This window comes from Scyliorhinus torazame, chromosome 14 (genome assembly GCF_047496885.1).
Source record: "Scyliorhinus torazame isolate Kashiwa2021f chromosome 14, sScyTor2.1, whole genome shotgun sequence".
Taxonomy (NCBI): domain Eukaryota; kingdom Metazoa; phylum Chordata; class Chondrichthyes; order Carcharhiniformes; family Scyliorhinidae; genus Scyliorhinus; species Scyliorhinus torazame.
The window spans coordinates 176832132-176856786 of record NC_092720.1 but is presented as its reverse complement, the minus strand read 5'-3'; positions in this window follow the sequence as shown (position 1 = coordinate 176856786).

Here is a 24655-nt window from a genome sequence, read left to right as displayed (position 1 = left end):
ACTTCATAACTCCTTGAAGGTGGAGTCGCAGGTGGACAGGGTGGTGAAGAAGGCATTCAGCATGCTAGGTTTTATTGGCCAGAATATGTAATACAGGAGTTGGGAAGCCTTGTTGAAGTTGTACAACACATTGGTAATGCCACACATGGAATACTGTTTTCAGTTCTGGTCACCCTATTACAGGGAGGATGTTATTAAACTAGAAAGAGTGCAGAAGTGATTTACGAGGATGCCACCAGGACTTGATGGTCTGAGTTATAAGGAGAAGCTGAATAGGCTGGGATTTTTCTCCCTGGAGCGTAGGAGGTTGAGGGGTGAACTTATAGAGGTATATAAAATAATGAAGAGCATATGTAAGGCAGATATCCGACATCTTTTCCCAAAGGTAGAGGAGTCTAGAACTAGAGGTCACAGGCTTAAGGTGAGAGGAGAGAGATACCAAATAGACCTGAGGGAAAATTTCTTCCCGAAGAGGGTGGCGAGCATCTGGACCGAGCTGCCAGAGGCATTGGTGGAGTCGAGAACATTTATTTCCTTTAAAAGAAGTTCGGCAGTTACATGGGTAGGGTGGGTATAGAGGGGTATGGGCCAAATGCAGGCAAGTGGGACTAGCTTAGTGATAGAAACTGGGCGGCATGCACAAGCTGGGCCGAAGAACCTGTTTCCATGCTGTGACCTGAAAATATCTGTTAAGCACCCCTCCACCTTTTGGCAGCTCCACGCTCACGTATAATGGTTTAAGCTGGAGTTATTTCTCTAAATCCAGCTTCTTAATTTCAATCTCCATTTCCTTTTCTTTTCCCTTTTCCTTTGCTTCATTATCATTTCACTTTTTCTTTTTGCCCATTCTTTTTGCTTCAGCTCCATTTCCTTTGGGTGCAAATACACCGATGTTCAAACTTATTGCAGTTGGTGTCGGTCTATGTAGAGTTTTTGGATCGCAGACTACCATATATACCGTAACTGCTTGCAGATCGACAAAATCAGCTCAAAATTATTCACCTGGATTACAAGATACAGGCCTTGTCTGGTATCAGGTGGTGAAGCAGCATCATGACGTAGCAGACGTCAAGTAAAGGGGCTAAAAATGTTCTAGATCGTCCTTGAGGACCAATGCCAGGTGTTGAATGAAAAAGATAGCTGCTGAGTGGGTAATGGTAATGAATAGTCAGAAAAAAGATGGGACGGAGAAGATCGAGAGGGATTCTTAGCGAGGTGAGGGATAAATACAGGCAGAACGTTGGAAAAAAGGAAGCGACATTGAAGGTGCATTAAGCAGATGGGGCTAGAAAGAAAGATGGGAAGATATGACGTGGGCGATAAAAAAGACAGTTAGACCAACAGATATGGAGATAGAACTGGAAAGAAGAACACATATCTAAACAGAAGAGACATATTGTATTCAATCAAGCTCTGTGTGCTTCGAACGTTTCATTTCAGCTCTCGCTCCATAGTTTACCATTCGACGGTATCTCTCTCTCTCACCCTCTCTCTCTCTCTTTCGTTCTCTCTCACTCTCTCACTCTTTCTCTCACGTTGATGTGAAGTCCCTGCATAGTGATCAGTCCCACATTAATGAGTGTTTGTTAGATTTGTCCCTTTTGGTGTAGCTCCATGAGCGATTCGATTTGAAGTCCGGCTTCGCTGTTTCATATCGTGTTTTTGGGGGAGAAAACAAGATTCAAAGGAACACCTGCAGAACATGCCCGGCTCAATATACCATAACATTATTTTAATTAAAATGTTAAGGTAACATTATTTCAGGGTTCGTCGGTGCTCGTATAACATACGACTTCCATACCACTTGTAGCGACATGCCAAATGATATCTGTGAAGGGATTTTGTTTCTACGATTTAACTAATCTAACAATAATATTCAGTGGGTATTTCACGGCGCTCTTCAGCTCACCTCTGAACTTAGTCTGGCTCGCAGCGTAAATACACGTGTTTGAACAGGAACTGAGTAGCTGCAGCATTGCTGCGAGGCGTTCTGTGATGAAGCGTGGGTCAGTGCCTGAGTCGTAGTAGCGAATATTTGAAATCCGTCGGTAAATGTTGTACACTACCTGTGTCACCCATAACAGTATGAAACTGCCCGAGATGCTGAAGAGAAGAACGATGGATTTCTTCCGATTCTCTATCTCTGGATCCTTGCGATTTTCATTATTCGTGCTGCTGGTGAGGGCCATGCGGGCTTTACTGGCAGTCAGAATACGTTTGACAGTCAGGGCATTGAACAGTAAAATCAGAACAAATGGAAACGTAGGTGTTAAAATGCGGTGTAAAAGTTCAAATGCGGTCCAGGCGGGGGAAGTAAAGAAACTCGTTATGAAGGCACAATACCAGGGGACATTATTAAGTATATACTTAGGTTTATATATAAAGTACCATGGGACAGATTCTAAGCAGCTCAGCACAGTCACTGTTCCGAGAACCAAAGCCGCCGTTTTCTCGTTGCAATATTTTTCTTTCAGCTTCTTGCAGCAAATGGTCACAAATCGATCAAATGTGAAAGCAACCGTGAACCAAACAGACATTTCTGTGGTAGCGAACCTCGTGAATGTTATGAGAGAACACACAGGAGTGATAAATAGGAATGAATCTCGGAAATATACCCGAGCTACTTGCGTCAATAGAGGATCAGAGATAACGACGAGGAGATCGGCCACTGACATTCCAACCAGGTAGCGAGTTATGCATTTGGAGAGACCACAGTTTTGTCGGTATAGGATTACAATGGCCACTAAATTAACTGGAAGAAAGAGAATAGGTATCAGAAATGCATAACCACCATACTGAGAACCAACGCAATAGCGTGACAGGATGTGGAATGGGATTTCAGAATTCGTTGCAACATCGAATGGTGTAAAATGAATAAAATTTTTGTATTCCCTTCGGCAGCACGTCTTTTGGGGAAATGTGCACAAACAGTTATCAGTAATAAACTGCGCAATTAACAGTGAATGCAAATGCAAAGCTGGTCCAATGGCAATGAGGAACAGAGAAGGAGATATATGGAGCTGCGATCTGAATTAATCTGCTGAATGGCGGCCATGATATCTTAGGGCAAGTGGGGCACGACCACTCCCAGTGCAGAGAGCCTTAGGTATGTTCAGAAAGGTCAAAATTCCGACAGTTTTTAAGTTGAGGGTAAGTTATCGACTGGAGTATGAAACTGAACACCGAAACTGTGACTGAGGGAAGGAGGAAAGGAAAAACGTGTGCAGGAGCGGGAGGAGTGTCACCGAAAGATACGTTAGCAAAATGGAAAAAACTGAAGCAACAGTTGAGAATAAATAGGATTCAATTAAATAATGGGAGAGAATATGATTACCAGGGGGAGATTGAGGCAGAGTTAGACGAAATTTAATTCGCTGCTCCCAGGAACATGGGCCAATCATTCGCTTCAACCATTAATCACGATGGTTCTCGTGAACAGCTTGATCAGCATAACGTGGGGAATGCTGCAGTTCAGTTAAGGGGGAGGGGAGTGCGGTCTGCTGAAGCAACATTGCACCAAGATTCACGTTTCAATTTGGAACTGTACCTTGCGATGGTAAAGGTTCCAACGTTGTTTGTATAATCTGGTTGACCAGAAATCTTTAACGCTCTACGCCTGCTGCTGGCACGTCGGGATTATTAAATTGATAACCAAACTGTTTGTCAGCATTCTGAATGTACCTTACCCGACTATCATGTCCTGGAGTTGGATTCGAACACGTAACTTTTGGCCTAAAATTATGAATGATGCCCCCTGCGCCACACGACTTCCTCGCAGCAACATATGGGTCCCTTAAGTTAGCTTCGTGCAGGCAATGAGCAGAAATGAGCATTAAAATGAATTAATCCAATCAGGCTCGGACTATGCTAAATTCGGCGGCCTCAGAACTTTGCAAGTTCAGTATTTAATTAGTGAATTGCATACCGTGAATTAATGCCCACACTTTTATGTTTTTTTCAGCAGAAATTTATGGTATGAATTATTCACTAAACTGGATAGGACAACATACGGAGAGTAACAGTGGTAAAACTAAATCAGTCATCTCAGAGTTTCAATCAGCACCTTCTCGGGATATTTCGACAGCCAATCCTCAAGAATTATTGCTATGAAGGGAGGTCAATCTCTGGTGATTCTACAAATTTGGGAGCCCCCGTCAGGACCAATGTAACAGCTAAAGGCGGACGCACAAACCCGTCCCCAGCAGGTTGTCTATTGTCCGCGAACCTGTCCTGACGCCAGCTTAAATCCTGCGGCGGTGGGATGAGAATCCTTCGTGGGCAGTAGGTATCCACTCAAGGGCCTCAATTGCCGACTGGCATTCGGCACGTCCAAAGACATTTCCATCGCTGGAATATTTATGTACGTGGCAGTTGCGAATAGCTCGCCGGGAAGGGAGCGTAATTATTTTCCCCTCTGTTTACCTCTCATATCCGTTCTTCCCAATCTTTTGCACACACACTCTCCTTCTCCTCCTTCTAATGTTGAGGGACATCAGTCCAGCAGCAACATATTGAATTATAAATGTTTAAATACCCATAAGTGATCAAATCATGGGGTGGATATCAAGGCGAAAGGTACATCTTGTTCCCTTTACCACCAGCTAAGATTCGAATGATGAGACGCCACCCATTACATTGCCGCTCTCCCTGCCGTATATAAACGTTGGACATAGCTACATGGCTAGAAGGCGTGGCATCTGCCCCTCTCCAGGAAAGAAATCTCACCTCAGAGATTGTCTGGCCAGTCAAGGAGCGCCGGCGGCTTTCTCTCCAGCAGCACTAGGTGGGTGCGGAATGCAGGCAGTCCCGTTGAAGAGGAACCTGAACTGACATGGAATCCGGAGTGTCGCTGGAGTGATCTTGGTAGCCCACGTTTAGTGAGTGGGGTAAGGTTGTGATGGCGTGGGAATAAGCGGCTAGGGCGAGGGAAAATAATTAAATATATCTCCAAAGGGCGTGGGAGTCGACAAAGGAGATACTCCATTACTGCCCAGGACCAGGTCATGCAGTTAAAACTCAAAGGCATGACGTCACCGCCAAACCGGGGGCAAAGATTCACAGGTGCTGGAATTAAATCATTAATTGTCGAATCATTGACTGCCAAAGGATCTCACTGGGTCGAAATGTTGTCGGGCCACACGACATCCCGACTGAAAACTCACATTTCTGACAGTCTGTGGCCAGGCACCTAAGTCAATTGTACAAGAGTGCTGCCGCTGGCTGGGACGTGGATGGGGCTGCACAATAGCACGGTGGTTACCACTGTTGCTTCACAGCGCCAAAAACTCGGGTTCGATTCTCGGCTCGTTTCACTGTCTGTGCGGAGTCTGTAAGTTCTCCCCGTGTCTGCGTGGGGTTTCTCCGGGTGCTCCGGTTTACTTCCACAAGTCCCGAAAGACCTGTTTGTTAGGTGAATTGGACATTTTGAATTCTCCATCCGTACTCCCGAAGAGGTGCCGTAGTGTGGCGACTGGGGGATTTTCACATAACTTCATTGCAGTGTTAATGTAAGCCTACTTGCAACACAAATAAAGACTATTATTGTTAAATCCCATGTGCCTACATTCTCTTTAGTGTTCCCTTTTCACCAACATCATTCTCAGGGTCCAGTGGTGAAACCTCTACGATTGGTTGGATATTTCCACAGAGAACGAAAGACACCGAATGCTCGCCTACATTGTCGGTTACTTCGACAATGCATGTAATAAGCTGTATTCCAGATTGATTTTAAAGAATTGGGAATTCCTCTGCTGGAATTATAAAGTCCTGCGTTAGATGGAAGGATTTCTCAATTAAGATAGCACCTTACAGCTCTTTCTCTCGTCGGCACTCACTCGCAGGCGACTGCTTACATTTAACTAATGAATGCTCAAATCAAAGAACAAAGAAAAAACAACAAAGAAAAGTACAGCACAGGAACAGGCCCTTCGACCCTCCAAGCCTGTGCCGGCCGACCATGCTGCCCGTCTAAACTAAAATCTTCTACACTTCTGGGGTCTGTATCCCTCTATTCCCATCCTATTCATGCATATGTCAAGATGCCTCTTAAACGTCAGTATCGTCCCTGCTTCGACCACCCCCTCCGGCAGCGAGTTTGAGGCACCTACTATCCTCTGTGTAAAAAACTTGCCACGTCCATCTCATCTAAACCTTGCGCCTCGCACCTTAAATCTATGCCCCCTAGTAATTGGCCCCTCTACCGTGGGAAAAAGCCTCTGACTATCCACTCTGTCTATACCCCTCAGAATGTTGTGGACCTCTAGCAGGTCGCCCCTCAACCTCCGCCGTTCCAGTGAGAACAAATCGAGTTTATTCAACGTCTCCTCATAGCTAATGCCCTCTATACCAGGCATCATCCTGATAAATCTCTTCTGTACCCTCTCTAAAGCCTCCATATCCTTCTTGTAGTGTGGTGACCAGAATTGAACACTATTCTCCAAGTGTGGCCTAACTAATGTTCTATACAGCTGCAACATGACTTGTCAATCTTTATACTCAATGGCCCGGCCATGAAGGCAAGCAAGCCGTATGCATTCTTGACTATCTGCTCCACCTGTGTGGCCCCTTTCAGTGACCTGTGGACCTGTACAACTAGTTCTCTCTGACTTTCAATACACTTGAGGGTTCTACCATTCACTGTATATTCCCTACGTGCATTAGACCTTCCAAAATGCAATCCATCGCAATTGTCCGGAGTAAACTCCATCTGGCATCTCTCCGCCAAAGTCTCCAAATGATCTACATCCTGCTGTATCCTCTGACAGACCTCATCGCTATCTGCAATTCCACCAAACTTTGTGTCTGCAAACTTACTGATCAGACCAGTTACATTTTCGTCCAAATCATTTATATATATACTACGAACAGCAAAGGTCCCAACACTGATGCCTGCGGAACACCACTAGTCACAGCCGACCAATCAGAAAAATACCTTTCCATTGCTACTCTCTGCCTTCTATGACCTAGGCAGCTCTGTATCCATCTTGCCAGCACACCTCATTTCCCGTGTGACTTCACCTTTTGTACCAGTCTGCCATGAGGGACCTTGTCAACGGCCTAACTGAAGCCCATATAGACAACATCCATCGCCCTAGCTGCATCAATCGTCTTCGTGACCTCCTCGAAAATCTCTATCAAGTTAGTGAGACACGACCTCCCTTTCACAAAACCGTGCTGCCCTCGCTAATGCGTCCATTTGCTTCCAAATGGGAGTACATAGATACTCGAAGGAGTCTCTCCAGTAATTTCCCTACCACTTACGTAAGGCTCACTGGCCTGTAATTCCCTGGAGTATCCATGCTACCCTTGTTAAACAAAGGGACAACATTGGCTATTCTCCAGTCCTCCGGGACATCTCCTGAAGACAGTAAGGATCCAAAGAGTTCTGTCAAGGCCTCAGCAATTTCCTCTCTAGCCTCCTTCAGTATTCTGGGGAAGATCCCATCAGGCCTTGGGGACCTATCTACCTTAATGTTTTTCAAGACGCCCAACACCTCGTCCTTTTGGATCTCAATGTGACCCAGGCTATCTACACACCCTTCTCCAGACTCAACATTCACCAATTCCTTCTTTGTGGTGAATACTGATGCAAAGTATTCATTTAGTACCTCGCTCACTTCCTCTGGATCCACATAGGTTCCCTCGCCTGTCCATCACTGGGCCCACCCTCTCCCTGGCTACCCTCTTGCTTTGTATGCACGTGTAAAAAGCCTTGGGGTTTTCCTTAATCCTATTTGCCAATGCCTTTTCGTGACCCCTTTTAGCGCTCCTGACTCCTTGTTTAAGTTCCTTCCTACTTTCCTTATATTCCACACAGGCTTCATCTGTTCCCACCTTTCTAGCCCTGACAAATGCCCCCTTTTTCTTTTTGACGAGGCCTACAATATCTTTCGTTATCCAAGGTTCCAGAAATTTGCCGTATTTATCCTTCTTCCGCACAGGAACATGCCGGTCCTGAATTCCTTTCATCTGACACTTGACAGTCTCCCACATGTCAGATTTTGATTTACCCTCAAACATCTGCCCCCCTTTTAGGTTCTTCAGTTCCAGCCTAATATGGTTATAATTAGCATTTCCCCAATTTAGCCCATTCACCGTAGGACCACCCTTATCCTTGTCCACCAGCACATTAAAACTTACTGAATTGTGGTTCCCGAAATGCTCCCCTACTGAAACGTCTACCACCTGGCCGGGCTCATTCGCCAATACCAGGTCCAGTGTGGCCCCTTCCCTAGTTCAACTGTCGACATACTGTTTTAAGAGGCCCTCCTGGATGCTCCTTCCAAACCCTGCCCTGTCCAAGCGCCTAGCACTAAATGGGCCCCAGTCAATATTGCGGAAGTTAAAGTCTCCCATCACAACAACCCTGTTGCTTTTACTCCTTTCCAAAATCTGTCTACCTATCTGCTCCTCTATCTCCCCTGGCTGTTGGGTGGCCTGGAGTAAACCCCCATCATTGTGACTGCACCCTTCGTATTCTTGATCTCTACTCATATAGCCTCACTGCCTTCTGAGGTGTAATGTTCTCCCTAACCAGAAGTGCAACTCCTACACCCATTTTACATCTCCCTCTATCCCGCCTGAAACATCTAAACCCTGGAACGTTTAGCTGTCAAACTTGTCCTTCCCTCAACCAGGTCTCTGTAATGGCAACAACATCAACGTTCCAAGCACTAATCCAAGCTCTATGTTCATCTGCCTTACCTGTTGTACTTCTTGCATTAAAACATATGCACTTCAGTCCACAGTCCCGCTGTTTTCAGCAACATCTCCCTGTCTGCTCTTTCTCAGAGCCATACTGGCCCTATTTCCTCATTGTCCCTCAATTTTTTCACCTTCTGACCTATTGCTCCGGTACCCACCCTCTTGCCATATGAGTTTAAACCCTGCTCAAATGAGTGAGGAGTCAAATGCACAACTCGTCTCTGTCACAGGTGCGGCAGGATGGGAGAGGTATTCGGATTGCCACGCACTTCTTTCGCTATCGCTGCTTGGATTCAGCTTGAACTCGGCAATCTCCTGGAATGTGTTCCTCCTTCCAATAAAAGAGATTAGGTCATGTATTCATGTTAATATTGCAATGCCGTCAAGATTTAGTGCTCCGACAGGGATGCCATCTGTTCCAGAGGCCCTGTTCTTTAGCTGTCGGGTGGCCTTTTCTACCTCATGTTTGGCTGGGGTTTTGCCAATATGCTGGAGGGCAGCACGTTGTGGGATAGAGGCGAAGACAGTTGATTTGAAGACAGGATCTCTGTCAAGGATGATTAAATTAAAGTGTAAAAATTAGCGGGTATTGGTTGACTGCATCTCTGCTCTTGACGGGTACCTCCATTCATGGCTAGCATTAGGGTGTGGACTCGTGTGCTTGTACCATAGCTGGTATTGCCTGGCTGGAACCCTCACGTGTCACAGTTCGCAAATAACTGAGAGATCTCCTGTCTTTCTCTGCTGGACGTCAGCCTTCAGCTTTCTGTAGTGCTGCTTTCTTTCTCACGAAATGGGTTGATGTTTCAGGTCCAGCAGATCCTTGCACTTGCTTCTTACCAGCTCCTGGATATTCTTCCCAAGTCTTAGCGAGGAGCTGAAGAAAACTGTAATTTGTAGAGAAATGGTTTTCAGGAAATTAATGGGATTGAAGGTGGACAAATCTGCAGGGCCTGACAATCTTCGTCCCAGCGAACTTAAGGAAGTAGCCCTAGGAATAGTAGATCAACGGTCGTCATTTTCGAAAATTATTTGGACTCTGTAATGTTTCCTACAGGTTGGGAGGTAGCGAATGTCTCCCATCTACTCAAAAATGGAGAGAAGACAGGAAACTATAGACCAATGAGCTTGATGTCAGCAGTAGGGACGTTTCTGTGGTCCATTATGAAACATTTCACAGCACAACATTTGGAGAGCAATGGCGTAATTAAAGTCAGCATGGGTTTACGAAACAAAAATCATGCTTGGCAAAACTACAATTCTTTAAGATATAACTTGTAGAGTTAACCAGTGGGTGTGGTGTATTAAGACTTGCAAAAGGCTTTCGACACGGTCTCACATAGCAGATTAATATGTAAACGTAACTTGTACGGGATTATGCGTGATGTATTGAGATGGACAGAAAGCTGGCAAGCAGACAGGAAGCAAAAATTTGGAACATATAAGTTATTTTCTGGTTGACAGGCGGTGACTGGTAGGGTACCAGAGGGACCTGTGCTAGGAGCCCATTATTCACAATATATATAAACTTTAAAAAAAATATATATATTTATTAAAGTTTTTTAACACAATTTCTCTCCCTTACAAACAATAACCCCCCGCCCACCTCATAACAAAAAAAAACGAGAAATCGTGCAGAGCAAGATATATACATGGCAAAATGATATATTTATACAGCTTTGTACACTGGCCCTCACCCGTACGTGCCAGTTTCCCCAACCCTTCATGTTAGCTCTTGCTCATCCACCCTCCCAGGCAGTCCCCCCTTTCGCCCCCCTTCCCCTCCCAGGAAGTCCCCTCCACCCCCCCCCCCCCCAAGGGTGCTGCTGCTACTGACTGACCTTCCTCTAACGCTCCACGAGATAGTCTAGGAACGGTTGCCACCGCCTGTAGAACCCCTGCGCAGACCCTCTCAAGGTGAACTTAATCCTCTCCAACTTTATGAACCCAGCCACATCATTTATCCAGTCCTCCAAGCTGGGGGGGGGGCTTCGCCTCCTTCCACATTAGCAAGATCCTTCAGCGGGCTACTAGGGACGCAAAGGCCAAAATGCCGGCCTCTTTCACCTCCTGCACTCCCGGTTTGTCCACTACTCCAAATATTGCTAGCCCCCAGCTTGGCTTGACCCGGACTTTCACCACCTGAGATATTGCTCCCGCCACTCCTCTCCAGAATGCCTCCAGTGCCGGGCATGACCAAAACATATGGACACGGTTCGCCGGGCTCCCTGATCACCTTCCACATCTACCTCTACCCCAAAGAACCTACTCAACCTCGCCCCCGTCAAGTGTGCTCTGTGGACCACCTTAAATTGTATCAGGCTCAGCCTGGCACACGAGGAGGAGGAATTAACCCTACCTAGGGCATCAGCTCACAGACCTTCTTTGATCTCGTCCCCCAGCTCCTCCTCCCATTTACCCTTCAACTCTTCTACCAGCGCTTCCCCCTCTTCTTTCAACTCCTGGTGTATTTCCGACACCTTTTCCTCCCTGACCCATACACCCGAGATCACCCTATCTTGAACTTCTTGTGCGGGATCAACGGGAATTCCCGCACCTGTCGCCTCACAAAAGCCCTCACCTGCATATATCTAAAGGCATTTCCCGGGGGTAACTCGAACTTCTCCTCCAGTGCCCCCAGGCTCGCAAACGTCCCGTCGATGAACAGGTCCCCCATTCTTCCAATCCCCGCCCGATGCCAGCTCTAGAACCCCCCGTCCATCTTCCCCGGGACAAACCGGTGGTTACCCCTGATCGGGGATCACACCAATGCTCCCATTGCACCGCGGTGCCATCTCCACTGGCCCCAGATCTGTGGCATTGCCGCCACCACCGGGCTCGTGGTATACTTTGTCGGCGAGAGCGGCAGCGGTGCCGTCACCAACGCCCCCAGGCTCGTTCCTTTACAGGATGCCATCTCCATCCTCTTCCATGCCGCCCCCTCTCCCTCCAAAACCCACTTGCGGATCATCGCCACATTTGCTGCCCAGTAGTAGCTCCCCAGGTTTGGCAGCGCCAGCCCTCCTCGGTCGCTACTGCGTTCCAGGAACCCTCTCCTTAGTCTCGGGGTATTATTCGCCCACACAAACCCCATAATACTCCTGCCTACTCTCTTAGAAAAGGCCTTAGTGATCACGATGGGAAGGCACTGAAACACAAACAGAAACCTCGGAAGGACCACCATTTTGACCGACTGCACTCTACCCGCCAGCAGGAGCGGTAACATGTCCCATCGTTTAAAATCCTCCTCCATTTGCTCCACCAACCTCGTCAGATTCAGTTTATGTAGGGTCCCCCAACTCCTGGCTATCTGAATCCCCATATACCGAAAACTCCCCTCCGCCCTCCTCAGCGATAGGTCCCCTATCCCTCTTTCTTGGTCCCCTGCCTGTAATACAAAGAGCTCACTCTTCCCTACATTGAGCTTATAGCCCGAAAACTCCCCAAACTCCCTTAGAGTCTGCATGACCTCCACCATCCCCTCCATTGGATCCGCCACGTACAGCAACAGGTCATCTGCATATAGCGACACCCGATGCTCTTCACCCCCTCGGACCACCCCCCTCCATTTATTAAACTCCCTCAATGACATGGCCAATGGTTTGATTGCCAATGCGAACAACAGGGGGGACAGGGGACACCACTGCCTCGTCTCTCGGTACAGTCGAAAGTACTCCGACCTCCGCCGGTTCATCACTACAATCGCCATCGGGGCTCTGTAAAGGAGCTTAACCCAATTGATAAACCCTACCCCAAACCCAAACCTACGAAGCACCTCCCAGAGGTACTCCCACTCTACTCGGTGAAAGGCCTTCTCCGCGTCCATAGCTGCCACAACTCCGCCTCTCCCTCCTCCGATTGCATCATTATCATGTTTAAGAGCCGCCGCACATTGGTGTTTAGTTGCCTGCCCTTTACAAATCCCGTCTGGTCCTCGTGGATCACCCCCGGGACACAGTCCTCGATCCTCGTGGCCAGCACTTTTGCCAGCAACTTTGCATCCACATTGAGGTGCGAGATCGGCCTGTACGATCCACATTGCAGTGGGTCCTTCTCCCGCATTAGGATCAAAGAAATTGTCGCTTCCGACATTGTCGTGGGCAGTGTCCCCTCCTCTCTTGCCTCATTAAAGGTCCTCACCAGTAGCGGGGCCAACAGGTCTGTGTACTTCCTGTAGAACTCCACCGGCAATCCGTCCGGTCCCGGGGCCTTCCCCGCCTGCATGCTCCCCAAACCCTTGCTCAGCTCCTCCAACCCAATTGGTGCCCCCAAACCAGCCACCTCTTGCTCCTCCACCCTCGGGAATCTCAGCTGATCTAGGAATCGTCTCATCCCCTCTTCTCACTGGGGGCTGGGATCTGTACAGCTCTTCATAAAAGGCCTTGAATACCTCGTTTATTTTCATCGCACTCCGAACCGTGGCTCCCCTTCCATCTTTGACTCCCCCTATTTCCCTCGCTGCCATCCTCTTACGGAGCTGGTGTGCCAGCATCCGACTAGCCTTTTCCCCATACTCGTAGGTCGTCCCGCGCGTTCCTCCACTGTGCCTCCACCTTCCCCGTGGTCAACAGGTCAAACTCCGTCTGGAGCCGTCGTCTTTCCCCAAGTAATCTTTCCTCCGGGGCCTCTGCGTTTAACCTGTCCACTCTCAAAATCTCCCCCACTAACCTCTCCCTTTCAATACCCTCTGTCTTCTCCCTATGAGCCCTAATGGAAATTAGCTCTCCCCTGATCACCGCCTTCAACGCCTCCCATACCACCCCCACCCGCACCTCCCCATTGTCGTTGGCCTCCAAGTTCCTTTCGATAAACCCCCTCACCTTCCCACACACCACCTCGTCTGCCAGCAGTCCCACATCCAGCCGCCACAACGGGCGTTGATCCCTCTCCTCTCCCAGCTCCAGTTCCACCCAGTGCGGGGCATGGTCCGAAACGGCTATAGCCGAATACTCCATCCCCTCCACCCTTGGGATGAGCGCCCTACCCAGAACAAAGAAATCTATCCGGGAGTAGGCTTTGTGTACATGGGAGAAGAAAGAAAATACCCTGGCCTGCGGCCTTGCAAACCGCCATGGGTCCACTCCCCCCATCTGATCCATAAACCCCCGACGTACCTTGGCCGCCGCTGGCCTCTTTCCAGTCCTTGATTTGGAGCGGTCCAGTGCTGGATCCAACATTGTATTGAAGTCCCTTCCCATCATTAGGCCTCCTATCGCCAGGTCCGGAATGCGCCCCAACATGCGCTTCATGAAACCTGCATCATCCCAGTTCGGGGCATATACGTTTATCAACACCACCCATGTCCCTTGCAGCCTACCGCTCACCATTACATATTGCTCTCCATTGTCCACTACAATAGTCTTGGCCCCAAATGACACCTGCTTTCCCACCAATATTGCCACCCCTCTATTCTTCGCATCCAGTCCCGAGTGGAATACCTGTCCTACCAATGCCTTTCTTAGCCTGACCTGGTCCGCCACCTTCAGGTGTGTCTCTTGGAGCATGGCCATGCCCGCCTTCAGTCCCTTTTCGTGCGCGAACACTCGAGCCCTCTTCACCGGTCCATTCAGGCCCCACACATTCCACGTTATCAGTTGGATTGGAGGGGCTCTCAGCCCCCCCCCCCCCACATGCCCCACCGACTAGCCATCTCCTTTTCTGGGCCAGTCCCGTGTCCACGCCTCCCTCACCCTCCAGTCCCCCAGAGGGGGGACCCCCGTCCCGACCACCTCTTCTGTGTCCCATTCCCTTTCGGCCACTGCAGCAGCAACCCATTTTCCCCCCTTCCCCATCCCCTCCCCCCCCCCCCCACTAGACCCCTGTGTAGCTTTTTTGCTCCCCCATGTCACTCCCGTAAGTCAGCTGACGCCTGCTGACAACGGCTTTCCCCGCCGTCCCATTGACCTCCCCGCGTGGGAGTCTCCCAATCCATATGCATTCCTTCGTTCCCATCCCGCCTTTCCAAAGCCCGCTCCGCCCCCTCTGGTGCAGCTCCTGTCACGGCCTTGTCTCTCTCCCCCAGCCCTTGTAACATTTCCTGCGCATGATTGACCACCTATGTACAACAACCATCACACATCAAACCCCAAAACCTCCCCCCCACCCTCACAAACCCTCAGTTAGAGTTCAACTTTTCGGCCTGTACAAAGGTCCACGCCTCTTCAGGCGTTTCGAAGTAATAGTGTTGGCCCTTGTATGTGACCCACAGTCGCGCTGGCTGCAGCATTCCGAATTTCACTTCTTTCCGGTACAACGCCGCTTTGGCCCGGTTGAAACCCACTCTCTGCTTTGCAACCTCCGTTTTCCAGTCCGGGTATATTCGGATCTCTGCATTGTCCCACTTACTGCTCCGCTCCTTCTTGGCCCATCTCAGGACCCACTCTCTGTCCGTGAAACGGTGGAACCTCACCACCATCGCCCTTGGCGGCTCATTTGCCTGGGGCTTCTTCGCCAGCACCCGATGTGCCCCGTCCAACTCCACGGCCTCGAAGGGGCCTTCGTGCCCATCATCGCCTCGAGCAGTGTGCTCGCGTATGCCCCGGCATTAGCCCCCTCCACTCCCTCAGGGAGACCCAGGATCCGCAGATTCTTTCTCCTCGACCTGTTCTCCAGGTCTTCAAGTCTTCCCGCCCACCTCTTATGTAGCGCCTCGTTCTGCTCCACTCTCACCACCAGGCCCACGAGCTCGTCCTAATTCTGACTGACTCTTTTCTGTACCTCCTGGATCTTAGCTTCGTGGGCCTTCTGGGTGATCCCGAGTCCTTCAATTGCCGAAAGCATAGGCGCCAACATCTCCTTGCGCATCTTCTCGCGCTGCTCCTCGAAGCTGCGCTTGATGAACTCCTGCAGCTCCCCTTTGTCCCTGGCCGCCGCCATTTTCTTTTCTTCGCCTCGCTTCTCCCGTTGCTCCAGTGCCGGGTGTTTGGCCGTTACACTTCTGGTCCGTTTCATAGAAGTTGGAGGGGGACCTCTCGCTTCCCTTCCCCATGGGCTGTGTAAAAAAAAAAAAGTTCCGTTGGGGCTCCTCTAATGAGCCCGAAGGTCTGTGGTAGCGGGAGCTGCCGAATCGTGCGGCTTAGCTCCGCATAGCCGCAACCGGAAGTCGAGAGGGGATCCTTTTGGCAGTGTTCGCTTCACCAGTCTGCCGCAAAATGTCTATGGAAACTCCTGAAAAAGGTCTGGGAGTCCGTTCCAGACGGGAGCTGCCGAATGCGCGACCTACTCCTCCATGGCCGCCAGCGGAAGCCTCGTCCCTGCTTCTTCAATGGCCTTGGTAGGTCTTTTCACAGTTGGTCCCTCTGCTGCTAGAATTCACCTTTGATAGAGTCAAGTCAGCTTGCAGCTTTAAGCTTGCCTTTCCCCCGCCTGCATGCTGGAAGAGGCCCTGTTTATCCTGTTGCAGCCAAATCATTTACTGTTTCTGCTGGGTCTGGTAGCTAAAAGACATAACATTCGTGGCGGACACTGTCAGGGGAACGCTGCAGCCTTCTTCCCACACCAGAAAATGTCAAACAAATGCCGTGGGGGCCCTGTAAAAGAGCCCAAAAGTCCGTTCCAAGCGGGAGCTACCGAATATGCGACCTAGCTCTGCATAGCCGCAGCCGGAAGTCCTACAATATATATTAACGATGGGACGGAGGAATTAAATGTTTTATCTCGAAATTTGCAAATGTTACAAAGTTGGATGGGAGGGTGAGCTGTGACGAGGACACAGAGATGCTTCAGCGGGATTTGAACAGGCTGAGTCAATGAACACATGCATGCCAGATGCAGTATAATGTGGACAAATGTGAGGTTATTCACTTTGGTGGCAAAATAGGAAGGGAAATTATTATTTGAATGGGTGTAAACCGAGACAGCTGGATAGTCACAGAGAGCTTGGTGTACTCGTGCATCAGTCACTGAAAGAAGGTCGCAGGTGCAGCAGGTAGCAAAGCGACAATTGGTATGTCTCCCTTCATAATTTGAGGATAAGGGGTACACGATTTAGGACTGAGAAGAGGAGATATGTCTTGATCCAGACAGTGATGAATGTGTGAATTCGATACAAGATTAAGTAGTTGAGGCCAACTCGTGTAATTTCAAGAAGGAATTAGATATAACCCTTGGGACTAAAGGAATCAAAGGATATGAGATTGGCGGGCGGGGAGGTGGGACCAGAGTATTGAACTTCATGATCAGCCATGATCACGATTCAATGACGGAGTAAGCTCGAAGGGCCGAACTACCTTCTCCTTCTTCTCTTTTCCATGTTTTTGTGTTTCTATATTTGTCATCGAAAATGCCTCGCAGCGGGATTCTCCATTCCTGAGACTAATGGCTGGATAATCGAATTTGGAGGCTATGTCTAATCTTACGAGCAAAACGTCGGCGCGGCCCACGCAATGATGCTCCGCCCGGTGGGGGGTTAGCAGCTGTGCCACGTCAAACCTTCTGCAGATACCGATGTAGAATAACCGGGTCTGTGGCCGTGCATGCGCATGGCATCGAACTGCGTCGGCTGCACCGTACAACATGGCGCCAGCCGCGCCTGGACCCGGCCTGCCAGATAGTGTCCCCCTGTAACCTCGCATGAGTCGCCGGATTCACGATTGAAACTCAGGAGGCTGATAAGCGGCAGCCGCATATGCACACTTCATTCCACACACACAGCACCTGAGCCAACAAGATGGCAGTAAGGAAACCGGTACAGTGATTCACGGGAGATAAGCTTGAGATCCTCCTTGACGCCATAGAGGAGAGGCGGGCCACCTTATACTCGGCCGTGGAAGGACGCAGCCAGCTGCCACCATTCGCAGTCCCTGGGCTCAAGTGGCAGAGGCAGGAAACGCCACGAGCAGCACCAGCTGGACCGTCCGGCAGTGCCATAAAAAACTGCATGGCCTCCTCAGGCTGGAGACGGTGAGGAGATAGCACTGTGCATCAACACGTGTCCCACACACCCGTAACCATAACACCTCCTAACGCGTAGGGCGGTCGTACTCCCACCCTGTACCACATTCCGGAATCCATTCCGGCCTCATGGCCCGGTGCCGTGGTCACTGAAGCCACCCCATAGGCTGCATGCACCAGACTGTCTAACACTGTGCATTTTTTTCCCGCCTCCCCCCCTCCCCACCCCCACCCCTATCCAGGAGAATGCCGCCCATGACTGCAGAGAATGGGAAAGACTGGAGATGGACCGTCGGACTTGTAGACGTCCATCACAGCAGAGCAGAGGGCCCTGGACGGGGTTGGCGAGGCCGAGAAGAGGGCAATCGGTCGGAGGATAACGGCCTCGGGCAAGGAATTGAGACCCCTGAGCTGCGGTTCCTTGTCAAACGTGGGTGGCCCCCATACACCACCCACACACCCTACCCCACTCCACCCTCACCTCCAAATCACTACTACTCCACCATCCCCACACATCACCCTCAAACCGCACTCATCCCCACACCACCCTCGCTCCCACCCTCGCCCAACTCTCACACCACAACCATCTATACACCACCCCCGCACCCACACATACCCCTGCGTCGCCTTTACCCCCAACCCACCCCTGACACCGCCCTCATCGCCACACCATCCCCACACCACTACTATACCTACAGCACCCGCAACACACTCCCGAACCTCCCACAATCCCCTCCCGATCGCGGTCTAATCATGCGGAATTTCATGTGTCTTCCAGGACATGCTGGTGATGGGGGAGGTCTTTCTGGCTTCCCCAGCCTCACCCAGAGCCACAGACATAGCCCAGGGTGCCAAGTAGGGGGACAATGAAGCCAACACAGAAGAGAGCCATATGCCCGATGCCAGGGAAACCCCGGCGCTCCAGCCCGAGGATGACACGGATTTCCCATCACAGCTGTCTTCACCACCTTCCACCAAGCCAGAAACCCTTACCTCGGTTAGGCAATTTCGTCAAGAGGGCACTATCTAGTGGTCACCACGCAAATGCTCCAGTACATCAGCAGGAGGTAGGAACTGAAGAGATGGCGGATGACCAGATGGCGGCAGACCCCAGGGACTAGCTGTCATCCAGATGCGGTTCAGCCTTCTGGATTGAACAGTGCCATCGATTGTGGTGATGCAGTCGCAGAGCCAGGAACTACATGAGGGTTTGGTAGCGAGTATGCAAAAGCTATAGGCGCAGGTGTAGGAGCCAAACCATATGCAGGAGCAGGAGGTGGTACCGGTCATGTGTGCCACAAAGCCAAATACGCACGGGGGGCATCCGCAATGAATGCCAGGGGGACAAGGGTTGCGGCTATGGATTAGCATTATCAAAGAGCTGGAGCAACCTGTGCCATCTGTGCAAGAGGTCACCGAGGCCCACGAGAGAGTGGCCATCTCTTAAGTAGCCATGTGCCATACCCACCTAGACATTGCACTGGCGCTACAGAGCGTGGCCCAGACACAGCAGGCACAGAGTGTCAGTGGCATTGTACAGACGCTGGTCAGTTTGGGGCAGACATAAAGGGAGGAAGCCCAGACCCAGAGGTCGATTGCGCATTAATTAGCTGATGTGCACAGATGCAGAAGGTGGTGGCAAAGTCAGAGCGTGGTGTGGTGCAGTCCCATTTCGAGGTGGTCCACTCTTTCCTCAATAACACGAGAATGCAGATGCTGGTCAAGATGACAGCAGGTTTCCAGGACTGGCAACGCCAGGTGTTGGGGCAGCCTCACGGGTAAGCTCCGCTCGCAATCACATGCCATGGATAGTCTGGGCCACTGGACACCCCTGAAGAGGAATAGGTGATGGGGATCGTACTAGTGACTCCTGCAAGCGAGGTGTTGGAACACTAGCACCGCGGACTGCCCCCTCCTGATTCTGGTGGATCACATGGACAGCGGACAGAGCAGGGTGGAACCACGACACCTGGGACATCCGAGCAGCAGCCGGGCCCATCCAGGCCTGGTCCCCCAGATGATGTACACCAAAGGGGAGCCAGGTCACAGGGCGGGACTCACAGCAGGCTGACTCCACTCCTGATTAACCATCAATGCATCCAACTAGACTGAGCATTGGAGCCCGAACGACAGAACAGGAGACACCAGTCAAGTCAGCACGGATGCAGGGCACCGTTTCGCAATAGAGGCTTGGGCAGGTATGTGTAGCTGACTTTAACCCTGCAAAGAAGGTACTGTGAAAAGTCCGCAGTCGCCACACTCCGGCGCCTGTTCAGGTACACTAAGGGAGAACTCAGAATGTCCAATTTACCTGGCAAGCACTTTCGGGGCTGTTGGGAGGAAACCAGAGCACCCGGAGGAAACCCACGCAGACAAGGGGAGAACGTGCAGACTCTGTACAGACAGTAACCCAAGCGGGCATCAAACCTGGGACCCTGGAGCTGTGAAGCCGCAACTGGTCAGACGTTGTGTGTGTGCTTGGCTTACGAATCACAGATCAGGCCAGTGTTTAGTGCTCTGGTGTCCCCCACCCCCATCCCACCTACCCACACCCTCCCCCACACCCAACCTTCCGCGCTCTGTGACCCCAGGGATTCAATGGGACCCAGTGATGAATTGGCCAGCTCGTATGCATGGATCATCCAGGTGGATGGTGGAAACAGCTTCTCTGGGCAGGAGTCAGACCTTGCCAAATGGTGCGAAGCACCAGACCTCATTGCAGAGCGGGTTGCCATAGGGCTTTCGAATGTGGTATCCATGCCCCAGGCCAGTATCCCCCCCTAGCCGGTGAGCCTGCGAGGCGATCAGAACATCCCGTGCGCGTTGCCCTAGTGCACACGTTATATGGCCTCCCGTGTATGCCTTGGCCCCTTGTCTTGTCCATCCACGCCCTCCCACGCCTCCTCATCGGCAGAGGAGGCCGAGCGTTTACCCTCCCCCTCCAGCATATTGCCCCTTTGCTGCCCGATGTTGTGGAGGAGGAATGTGGTCCGCCCAGTGCTATACTGGCTGGCCACGTCAGAGCAGTCCAACTACCTGAAACGCACCTTCAGGCTGCCAAAGCTGTGTAGGTGTCGTTGTAGTGGGTCACTGCGTCAATCTGTGGCCTTTTGATAGGTGTCAAAGCCACAACTGCAGTGGATAACCCATGTCACACAGGAGCTAGGGCCCCAGCCGAGGGTGCACCACGAAAAGTCCGGGAATTATGAGTGTGCCACTGCCCAAGTATAGGGTGCCCACGTGCACGATGCGCATCAGGTAGTTACACGCCAGCTGTACGTGCATTCAGTGGAACCCCTTACAGTTTTTGTAGAGCGGACTGTCATCTACAGGTCCTCCTCGGGTGACATGCATCTCGTCGATAACCCCCTGGGCCCAGGGCATCTCGCCGTCAACGGCACTGAGTGCTGTGAGTTCCCAAGCAAGTCCCCACACAGTGACTGGAAGGAACTCGTGGCATAGACATTCAGCGCTACTGGAAGGGTGTGTCCTCCCTCATTACCCGCCGTGCGAGGTGTGCTTCGATCTTGCAGCTATCTAGTATTGCCCTCTGCTCAGTCGGAGACTTCTACGCATTCCCGCTCTGGCATGTCCTCGAATGACAGGCGTTGCTGGTACACACTGCCTCCTTTGCACTTCCTGCTTCTCCTCATCGACGTGCTGGACAGCCGGCTCTCCATCCCCAACGGCTGCTTCCTGTTCCGAGGGGCACCCTCTGCTACTGCACACTCCGCTGATGCAGCTTCCTACTAATGTAGCTGCAGCTCGATCCGCCACAGGTCATCTTCCAGTGCTGCGGCGCTTAGGTGGAAGGTCTCCACAGCTAATTATTCCAATAACCATTCTCTGCAGGGGGTGAAAGGCTGACGTTAGCATTGTCCATAACCCCGTACCCAACCAGTTCCAACGGGCTACAAAGTGGGCCTGGTTTAGACTGCGAAATCTGCCCCCCCCCCCCGCCCCCGACCAACCCTCAGCCATCCTCACACCCAAGCCCAGTCAGGCGATGGCGCCCTTCCCTGGTGCCCCGGGTACCATCAGCTGGCACTATCCTTGCCAGCAGTACGCCCTGCCGCCCCCGACCAGTGCCCCACTGTCAGGGCTACCGTGAGCGTTGCCCTCGGTTGGCCACCTAATGCCACGTCGGCAGGTTGCGGCTGGTTTCAAGGGGGTACAACGGTGAGTGGGGTGCAGGGGCTGAGGTGCGGGTTGGTAGGGTGGAGTGTAGTGCCAGCGGGTGGTGGTGTGGGAGATTGGGAACTGGGGTGTGGGGCACGCTTAAGGCGGGTGTCACTCTGCAGAACCAGGGGCCACGGTGGATGTTCAGTGGGATGCAGAGCAAGATATCTGCCTTGCAGGGTGCGGCAATTGCTGTCCTTGACTGAGCACCTCCCCTGTCCTGTGGGGGGTTCAACCAGCCCCCCGGCCTTTCCCCGTTCAAACTCCTGGCCCTGGAAGCTCCCCATCATAGTTCGGTGAGTCCGGCCAGTATCGGGACCGGCATCCCATGGTAGCGTCTCTCCATTTCCTGCCTCGTCCCTCTCGCTCATCAGCCATAGCGCCGGTATCCCTATTTTATCCAGCACAAATGGACATCGCCATCGAGAATTCACCCTGCTGGATGTGGAGAATTGCATAGACTGTGGCGAATACTGGGCCTGACCGCCAATGGGGCGGGATTCTCCGGTCGCCAATGCTGATGTCGCGTTCAGTGATCCGGGAGAAGCCACATTTGCGCCGAAATCGGGGTGCGGCCCGATTTGCGATGCTCCGTCCCCTCAAAGAATGCATACCCTCGAAGTCCGCATAGCCCTCCCCGATGCTCTGCCTCCGATGGGCTATGTTCCCGACGGGTCAGAACATTCATGGTATTACTTTTCATGGACTACGCGTGCTGGCTGGAGGCTATGTCCAGCGCCGCCACTGTCGGGGGGGGGGGGGGGGGGGTGGAAAGGGGTGGGGGGTTGCTGGGGCATATTACATTGGATTTGATTATTGTCACAGTGGTACAAGGTACAGTGAAAATTAATTTTCTGCGAGCAGTTCAACAAATCATTAAGTACATGAAAAGAAAAGGAAATAAAAGAAAATACATAATAGGGCACCACAAGGTACACCATGCAACGAGATAACACCAGCATCGGGTGAAGCAGACAGGGGTGTAATGTTAGTTAGGCAAGTCCATAAGTGGGTCGTTTCGGAGTCTGGTTACAGTGGGGAAAAAGCTGTTTTGAGTCTGTTCGTGCGTGTTCTCTGACTTTTGTATATAATGCCCGATGGGAGAAGTTGGAAGAGTGAGTAGGCTGGGTCGGAGGGATCTTTGATTATGCTGCCAACTTTCCACAGGCAGCGGGAGGTGTAGATGGAGTCAATGGATGCGCGGCAGATTTGTGTGATGGACTGGGCTGTGTTCACGACTCTCTGAAATTTTTTGCAGTCATGGGCCGAGCAGTTGCCATACCAGGCTGTGATGCAGCCAGATAGGATGCTTTCTATGGTGCATCTGTAAGAGTTGGTTAGAGTTAATGTGGACATGCCGAATTTCTTTAGTTTTCTGAGGAAGTATTGGCGCTGTTGCGCTTTCTTGGTGATAGCGTCAACGTGGATGGACCAGGACAGATTTTTGTAGATGTATTCCCCGAGGAATTTGAAACTTGAAACCAACTCCACCATGATGCTGACAGGGGTCTGTGTAGTACAATGGAACATTACAGCGCAGTACAGGCCCTTCGGCTCTCGATATTGTGCCGACCTGTGAAACCAATCTAAAGCCCAGCTACAGTATTCTATTATCATCCATATGTTTATCCAATGATCATTTAGATGCCCTTAAGGTTGCCGAGTGCACTAATGTTGCAGGCAGGGCATTCCACGCCCCTACTACTCTCTGAGTAAAGAACCTACCTCTGACATTTGTCCTTCATCTATCTCCCCTCAATTTAAAGCGATGTCCCCACGTGCTAGCCGTCACCATCCGAGAAATAAAAGGCCCTCACTTTGCATTCTGAAGTGAATGACCAGCTCTTTAGTTTTGCTGACATTCAGGGATAGATGGTTGTTGCTGCACCACTCCACTAGGTTCTCGATTTCCCTCCTGTATTCTGACTCGTCGTTATTTGCGATCCAGCCCACTATTGTTATATCATCAACAAATTGTAGATGGAGTTGGAACCACATTTTTCCATGCAGTCGTGTATAGAGGGAGTATAGTATGGGGCTGAGTACGTAGCCTAGCGTGGCCCCGGTATTGAATACTATTGTGGAGGAGGTGTTGTTGGTTATTCTTACTGATTGTGGTCTGTGGGTTAGTAAGTCGAGGATGCAGTTGCAGTGTGAGCAGCCAAGTCCTAGGTTTTGGAGCATTGATATGAGCTTGGCTGGGATTATGATGTTGAAGGCGGAGCTGTAGTCAATAAATAGGAGTCTGATGCAGGAGTCCTTCTTTTCGAGATGCTCTAGGGATGAGTGTAGGGCCACGGAGATGGCTTCCGCTGTGGAGTGGCTGCGGCGGTACGTGAATTGCCGTGGATCAAGGCGTTATGGGAGTATGGAGGCGATATAGATCATGATCAACCTCGCGAAGCACTTTATTACAATTGAAGTCAGGGCCATGGGACGGTACTGCAATTGAGGCACGTTGCCTGGTTTTCTTTGGCGCCGGTGTGATGGTAGTCTTCTTGAAGCTGGTGGGGACGTTGGAGCAGAGTAGGGGCAGGTTAAAGGTGTCCACGCACACAGCTGTCTGCTGGGCCCTGCAGGCTCTTACTGCACGACCAGGGCTCCCGTCCGGACCCGTCGCCTTCCGAGGGTTCACTTCCACTCTGGCATCAGGAGACGGAGAATTTCACCCTTGGTGTTTCGTCCTCAAGTTACCAAGTGTCACTTCTCAGGGACTAATTATGCTGGCCTTGAGGGCAGTGCAGGCTGTGGGCACTCTCAATACCTAGGTCATGGGGAGTCGTCAGGCTGGCTGTGAGGCTATGTTTGAATAGAGTGCTCTTTTCAAGCTCGTTGAGTGCCTCCGAACTGATTTGCCTGTGGTATTGTTCCTATTACTTTG